This window comes from Ischnura elegans, chromosome 1, assembly GCF_921293095.1.
Source record: "Ischnura elegans chromosome 1, ioIscEleg1.1, whole genome shotgun sequence".
In the NCBI taxonomy this organism is placed as follows: Eukaryota; Metazoa; Arthropoda; class Insecta; order Odonata; family Coenagrionidae; genus Ischnura; species Ischnura elegans.
The window spans coordinates 136,986,159-136,995,338 of NC_060246.1; positions in this window are offsets into that span (position 1 = coordinate 136,986,159).

Sequence of the window (9,180 nt, forward strand, 5' to 3'; positions counted from 1 at the left end):
ATAAACTTGCAAAGAATTGGGCAAAAAATAGGATTGATGCATCCTCTGTAATGAGACATTGGTTTAAAATTTTATTACCTGGAGTTGCTTAAAGCCCTATGTTTTTTATGGGGCTAATATTTTTTAAATGTGTATAAGTTTCTCTTTAAATAATGATTGATAGTGTAGGCATTGACATTGTGTCTAGCAGCTGGGAATTCCTTGAAATCTATGATTTTACTTTGAAATTGTTAACCTATTGCATCATACACAGCGTAATCTCTCTGATACATAATGCTCTTGAATTTGTTGTATGATGTTGAAGTGTTAATTGAAGCTGCTCTATTGAAAGTATTGACCTTTTTAAGGAATAATTCAGTATCAAAAAATATTCCAATGATTCTATTGGAAGATGGGGAACTGAGTGACTACTGACGTTGTGGATTAGTACATATTAACTAATGATCAGTCCTTCACGACCTTTACTCCTCTTCCATTTATGCAATGCAATCCCTCCCCTCTGTCCATACTTGATGTTAGCAGTCATGATCAACAGAGGTGAGGTGCTATTTATGAGGAAATATTTATGGAATTTTCAGAAAGAGAGATAAGTGGAACATTTGGAGGAATTTTATATGTATGTATGTATTTTCTGATGCGCCATCATTCAGGTGACTTGTTCATATTACACTCAGGTCAGAAAAATGTGTTTGAATTTCTTTGGCTGGAGAAAGAAGGCCACTAGAAAGCTAATTGATATTTTGACAGACAAATAGTGGTGTCACAAACTTTGCAGAGGCACTTTTTCCCAGAAACCTTATTAGTGTATGTATTGCATTTGTATGAATGCCATGGTTTCCCAAAGTCAAAGATTTTAGTTGCGTATCCTATCTCACTATTATGTCTTAAAATTTGTTAAGAGCATCATGTGGCCCTATTTTTGATGCTATAATCATGTTGAGGGTGGTGTTAGCTCCCAAAAGCATGCGTACCCAGTGGGGGGAAGGGGGGCAACTGCCCCCCCCCTTGAAGCAAAAATAAATTTAGTTCAAAACAAAAGTTATGAACAAATTTTTCCTCTTGAAGAAAAATGATATTAATATAAGACATCAAACTAAAATAAAAATCATTATTTTTTCAAGCAAATAATTATAAAAACTAATAAATTGCTATCTTAATTTCCTTAAAATTTTGGTTTCATTAACCTTTTCTGCACAAAAAAGTTACAACTTGAAAGACCACCGCTAGTTTTGCCCCCCCCCCCCCCCTTTGCATTCATTTTCTTAGCCTTTATTTCTATCAGTTAGGCTGTGATTGACGTTCCCTAGTCCTCTTTATATTTAGTATTCTCAGAGCTGATTTCAGTTGTAAGCATAATGTAAATTAGTTTTTTAATTTCTCCAGCCTAATGTGAAAATTTTTTTACCTGTTATATGAGTAACTTTTTATCATTTGCATATTGGCTGTCTCTGATCTTTCTGAAGAACTGCAACAATCTTGCTTGATCATACTTTCTATATAATCACTGAAGGATAACCAACTCAAACCTATGTCTTTACATGCATACTTTCCAAAATCTGAAGTGGTCCTAAAAATAAGGTCTTGAATGAGATTAGACTAAGAACTAATACTTTCGCACACTCTAACAAATAGATAGGAAAAGCTTTACAATGGAGCAGTCATCTTTGGGGTATGCACATGCTACGAGAAGAGCATATGGCTGCCTGTTCAACTCAAATTATTAGCTTTTGTCCTCGCCCTGAAAAAGCTATTCTCTCTCTTTTGACCCCCATACATTTTGAAGCCATTTTGCTTGACTCCATATCCTTCCCCTACACATTTTGCTTCAAGAAGAGTACTTGTTTAAGAGATATTCTTCTCCCATCCTGCACACAATACCTCCCAGACTAACACCTGCACTTCTACACCTTAGGGTATACAATTTAAATATCCCCTTCCCTCTATGTTGGATCTGGCACTGAATATAGAAGGTACACTAACCGCTACGTAGCATAATATCAGTTCCCCGGAATGGAAAAAATAAGTGGAAGGATACCTACGGAAGGGCTTTACATCTTGCAACACACTATTGGAAATAATATTTGAGCTCCCGCCAATCGGCGACGAGCGGAAGTAGCGACCCTAAGCGTCTCCGATAGCGCTCACCGCTACTACAAAGCGGTCGTATACGGGGAAATTCCACTGTTCATTTCCTCTGAATGTATCCATTTATGCCCCGTTTACACCACGATCGTCGCGACGTTGATCGCGACTACTGCACGTTTACACGTCTAAAAGCGTAGCCTACGTTATATATATGTATATAACGTAGGCTACGCTAAAAGTTACCATCGTAACTCAGTGCTGCCCTCGTTGTGGAATTGTGTCCTTAGACCATTTAAGTAAGTAGACCTGCCGTTCGGGCGGAACGCTGTGGCCAACATCGCACGGTGGGGAAGTGAGTGGGATGAGGGAGCGTGACGTCACGGTTGGGACCGCAGACGATATTCTGTATGCGCGCTTGAGATATTTTAACGCTCATCCGCTGCAAAGTCGCTGAAAAGTGACAATATTGGGCACGCAAAATGATTATACACTTAATAAATATATTTTTACGATTAACTAAGGCATTTTATAGCCTTGATTGTGCGCAAAAAGCTAAATAAATCAAGATAAAGCTAGAAGCGATCGCATTAAATAAATTGATTAAGAATGTCATATGTAAACATGGGCGTACCCAGCGAAGGGCAGGGGGAGCAGCTGTCCCCCTAGAAGCAAAAATCGCATAAGTCTTTAAGCAAAATCAGTACTGAATTGAAACGAAAGTATTCAACAAATTTTCTTCAAACCATGAACGAAAAATGATATGTATTAGTATAAGTTAAGTAACTGAAATAAAACTATTTTTTCAATGAAATAATCTCATAAACTAAAAAAGCGCTGTTATAATGTTCTTATAATGTTGGTTTCATTCATCTTTTCCATGCTAAAATGCCACAACTTGGCTTGCCCCCCCCCCCCTCCTAGATCATGGCTTCCCCCCCTAGACCATGGCTTTCCTCCCCCTAGACCATGGCTTCACCCCCTCTAGGTAAAAAGTAGGGGTTCTGGAAAGTATCACGTAATTTTTTCCGCAAAAACCAGTTTATTGCGATCTCGGTAATCTTCAATAAAAATAATTAAACAAATCGTTTTATTTATGAGCCCAACACAATTAAGCCTAGATTAACGTATTTACACTGAAAATACGAATTTTGAAAAATCCTACGTGAGATTAGAAAGAAGGCGAGGAGTAAAATCCTACGATATCTCAAATAGGATGAAGGGAGGGGTCCATAAAAAGGAAAAATTATTTTAGAAATATTACTTATTACTAGTAGATTAACCTAACGGTGACATTCCTAGAAAATGAATATTAACACTGTCCCAACGGTCGTGTGTCATTTTTAACCCGTAATTTTAGTAACTTTGCATCGAGCAATATTCATGAAAATTGGCACACTTATGGGGAAAGGTCCTAAGTTTTGTTGACTGTAAGCAAAATTTTACAATTTTGACCTTTTGACCTCACAATGTGGGTCCAAACCAAAAATTTTAATTTGCCTTATGTGGTTTTAATCTAAAAAAATCGAGATAGAAAAAAGTCTACATTTCATTGACCAAGATGTCAATTCTCAGGTTTTCGGACCCGAGAAACCCGAAAATAACACTTTCATTTACGAAAATTCAACCGTTGACCCAGTTAGGTCATCGTCAAGGTCATAAGGGTGGCAAAAAGAATAGCAAATATGATGCATTAAAAATTAAGTTTCGTATAATTTTTTCTTTGGCATATTTCTTATATTTGAGTGATTTTTTTCTTCATTTCTTTTGCGGAAAAGGTCGTGAAATTTTTCACACGAATTTGTTTAGTTATATTTCACACATTGAATTGCTTTTCTGATGCACACACTTATTTACAGTAGAAAAAACGAGTTCAGTCGCAGCAATTGCTAATTGTGGTAAGGGCAAAGAATATTTCTTAATTTTAGGGCAATATTGTATGGAATATGCTTTGTTTCAAATGATGAAATATTTATAACCTTTGTGCTGAAGCCCAAGATTTTACCCTTTTTTAACCAATATATTTTTTTAAATAATGATACCTCATTAAAAAGATCGTTTTTGGAAATATTATTATATGGAAAATTTTATGCACAATGATCGAATGATTTTAGAACATCATTCCAATTAAGTTTATCTTTTAATGTAATCCAATGAAAATGTTCAATATAATTTTAATATAGCGTCCACTCTTCTAAATAATCTTTGCAGTTACGATAGAAATTTTTAACGTGATTCATGATATCTGCATGATTTATTGCACCCACTTCGAGCTCACTTATGCTCTTATCGATGGTTAATGGAAGAAAATTACACTCTGACCGCTTTTGACTCAGATATTTTTAACTTCATTCGCTACTTCGATTACCAAAATTTTATCATCTTCAATAACTTCAATAGCATTTTGAAAAAGAGGTGATTGATTGTTTTTAAACTCTAGCTAAATTTGAGGATTCTTTTCAAAACTCTCTTCTACAATTTTAGGACATTGAACCTGATATAGAAAGTAGGAATTCATAGTGTGGTATAATTTAAAAATTCTATCTACAGCTGACGAAAGAGGTAACTAGCGCGTTTTACTGTAACCAAGTATTTTCTTATGCATGCGACTTCCGCAGTTTCACAAAATTCTTTCAGCATTTGAAGACGCACAGTGTAATTTAGAAATAAAAATATATTTTAATGACAATATTTTCCACATCTGCGGGCAACAAAACAGCAGCTGTTTGAACGGCGTTATGTATCATGTGCGCTGCAAAACCGATTTGATAAATTGTGATGTACAGGCCTTACATCTGAAGGAAAGACTATGAAAAATAGAATGGAAAGACATCCTTCTGCTAATGCTAGTTTCTTTTCTTCGTCTCCATAAATTGTTTTTACTAAAAATTTCTGTATTTTTGGAGGAAGATGCAGCAGTATTTAAATATCTTTTATGCTCTTGCGTCTCCAAGTGCTTCGAAATATCATACTGCCGTGAAAAATAGAAAATTATCCGTTATATTTCACACATTTGACAGAGTAATCGCTTCTGGATTTTTTAATAAAATGAGATTCACTTCTTAGATGATTTTTGAATCCGCATCCTCTTTTCTTATGTATTGTGACAAGAATATAAAAAATTAAAGTATGTCGTAAATTGTTTAAAAAAATTTAATTGAAAACTCTGTAAGTACATATGTACGTATTTACGTACAACATTACATGAAAATATGTAATAAGTTATTCAATGAATTACATATACTTGATTGTTTTATAGCAAATTTATTTTTAAAATTATTTTAATCCAATCCTCTCTTTCTTTCTATTATAAATATGTTAATAGGTATTATTTATTCCCAGAATATTCCGTAGCGAACTTAAATCGTAGGTGTCACTTGCAAAGCCGGCGCTAGACCTTTTCCACCATCGCAAAATATAAATAACACGAGAGCTGTCTGCTAAGAAAAAAAATTTGCATTTATGAAATAACTAAATTACTTACCTAAATCATATGAATGCTGATTTGTTGACATCACTTTTTAATAGCACTAGCGCGCAGTTCAATTTGCATCGCATAATTGACCGTTTAAAAATTTTTATATGCGAAGGCGTTGCCGCGTTACTTCGTGGACGACCGGCAAATTCTTTACACCATGACCCTTTTTCTCTCTAAAATTCCCCCGTTTACAACTTTTGTGCAAGATTTCATGTTTTAATAACGATGTTCCGAATGATGCTAGATCGCTAACGAGATAAGAAAAATATCTGCGGAAGTTTATAAAGGGCTTTGTCTTCATTTTACTGCCGCAATATTTTTTCATCGCTGCCAATGCCGAAAAATGCCACTGCTCATTAATTGTAAGTTCACCAATCCAACCATGGCTGAGAGAATACTTCTCGTACATAACGCAATATATATTAGTACTTTTAATTGAAAAATCGTGAAGAAAATGGTCAAAATACCGCAGTGATACAGTGAATCCCCATTCGTTGCCATGCGCTACGACGATGAGCGTCCCAACCGTTACGTCACGCCCCTTTAAAAGTGGGCGGGGAAGGAAGGGAGCGGAGGGGAGATGTTGGCCACATGGCGAGACATGGGTAGGGGTGGGGAATGGCGGGTCTAGTTCTTATATGGTCTAAGATTGTGTCCTTAGACCATTTAAGTAAGTAGACGTGCCATTCAGGCGGAACGCTGTGGCCAACATCGCACGGCGGGGAAGTGAGTGGGATGAGGGAGCGTGACGTCACGGTTGGGACTGCAGACGATATTCCGTATGCGCGCTTGAGATATTTTAACGCTCATTCGCTGCAAAGTCGCCGAAAAGTGACGATATTGGGCACGCAAAATGATTATACATTTAATAAATATATTTTTACGATGAACTAAGGCATTTTATAGCCTTGACTGTGCGCAAAAAGCTAAATAAATCAAGATGAAGCTAGAAGCGATCGTATTAAATAAATTGATTAAGAATGTCATATGTAAACATGGGCGTACCCAGCGAAGGCCAGGGGGAGCAGCTGTCCCCCTAGAAGCAAAAATCGCAAAATTCTTTAAGCAAAATCAGTACTGAATTGGAACGAAAGTATTCAACAAATTTTCTTCAAACCAACGGAAAATGATATGTATTAGTATAAGTTAAGTATCTGAAATAAAACTATTTTTTCAAGGAAATGATCTCATAAACTAATAAAGCGCTGTTATAATGTTCTTCATTCATCTTTTCCATGCTAAAATGTCTCAACTTGGCTTGCCCCCCCCCCTCCTAGAACATGGCTTCCCCCCCTAGACCATGACTTTCCTCCCCCTAGACCATACCTTTTCACCCCCTCTAGGTAAAAAGAAGGGGTCCTGGCAAGTATCTCGTAATTTTTTCCGCAAAAACCAGTTTATTGCGATCTCGGTAATCTTCAATAAAAATAATTAAACAAATCGTTTTATTTATAAGCCCAGTACAATGAAGCCTAGATTAACGTATTTACACTGAAAATACGCATTTTGAAAAATCCTACGTGAGATTAGAAAGAAGGCGTGGAGCAAAATCCCACGATATCTCACAAAGGATGAAGGGAGGGGTCCATAAAAAGGCAAAATTATTTTAGAAATATTGCTTATTACTAGTAGATTAACCTAACGGTGACATTCCTAGAAAATGAATATTAAGACTGTACCAGCGGTCGTGTGTCATTTTTAACCCGTAATTTTAGTAACTTTGCATAGAGCAATATTCATGAAAATTGGCACACTAATATGGGGAAAGGTGCTAAGTTTTGTTGAGTTTAAGCAACATTTTACAATTTTGACCTTTTGACCCCACAATGTGGGTCCAAACCAAAAATTTTAATTTGCCTTATGTGGTTTTAATGTAAAAAATCGAGATTGAAAAATGTCTGAATTTCATTGACCAAAATGTCAATTGTTGGGTTTTCTGACGCAAGAAACCCAAAAAAAAACACTTTCATTTACGAAAATTCAACCGTTGACCCAGTAAGGTCACCGTCAAGGTCGTAAGGGTGGCAAAAAGAATGGCATTCCAACAAAGGTGTCGATCCATGGATTGTATAGGGCACTCAGGTCATTGGTATTGTCCAAATACCCGTATTATTCACTAATTGACCTCCAAGGTTAATACGGAGGTCAAAGTCCATAGAGGTAAACGTCCGGCCATCGTGACACCCAGGTATCGAACCATATGTTTTGAAGGGTGCCAAAGTCGATTTTTCAGTTAATAGATCCGTATTGTTGATTTGTTGACCACCGAGGTCTCAATGGGGGTCAAAGGTCATAGAGTTAAATGTCTGGCCATCATGACAACCAACGTGTCAAACCATAGGTTTTGAAGGGTCCCAAAGTCGGTTACGCAGTTCATTCATCCGTACAACAATTTATTTTGACCTCCGAAAGTCATAATACGGGTCAAAGGTCATAGAGATTTTAGTCGACCGCTTTGACTTTCTGACCGCTTTTGATTCCGATATTTTAAACTTCATTCGCTACTTCGATTACCAAAATTTTATCTCCCTCAATAACTTCAATAGCATTTTAAAAAAGGTGATTGTTTGTTTTTAAACTCTAGCTAAATTTGAGGATTCTTTTTTCAAAACTCTCTTCTACAATTCTAGGCCATTAAGCCTGATATAGAAAGTAGGAATTCATGGGGTGGTATAATTTAAAAATTCCATCTACAGCTGACGAAAGAGGTAACTAGCGCGTTTTACTGTAACCAAGTATTTTCTTATACATGCGACTTCCGCATTTTCACAAAATTCGTTCAGCATTTGAAGACGCACAGTGTAATGTAGAAATATAAATATATTTTAATGACAATATTTTCCACATCTGCGGGCAACAAAACAGCAGCTGTTTGAACGGCCTTATGTATCATGTGCGCTGCAAAACCGATTTGATAACTTGTGATGTACAGACCTTAGATCTGAAGGAATGACTATAAAAAATAGAATGGAAATACATCCTTCTGCTAATGCTAGTTTCTTTTCTTCGTTTTCATAAATTGTTTTTACTTAAAATTTCTGTATTTTGGAGGAAGATAGAGCAGTATTTAAATATCTTTTATGGTCTTGCGTCTCCAAGTGCTTCGAAATATCATACTGCCGTGAAAAATAGAAATTTATCCGTTACATTTCACACATTTGACAGAGTAATCGCGTCTGGATTTTTTTAATAAAATGAGATTCACTTCTTAGATGATCTTTGAATCCACATCCTCTTTTCTTACGTATTGTGACAAGAATATAAAAAATTAAATTATGTCGTAAATTGTTTAAAAAAATTTAATTGAAAACTCTGTAAGTACATACGTACAAAATTACATAAAAATATTTAAAAAGTTATTCAATATATTAAATATAATTGATTGTTATAAAGCAAATTTATTTTTAAAATTATTTTAATCCAATCCTCTCTTTCTTTCTAATTATAAATATGTTAATAGGTATTATTTATTCCCAGAATTTTCCGTAGCGTACGTAAATCGTAGGTGTCACTTGCAAAGCCGGCGCTAGACCTTTTTCCACCATCGCAAAATATATATAACACGAGAGTTGTCTGCTAAATAAAAAATTATGCATTTATGAAATAACTAAATTACTTAA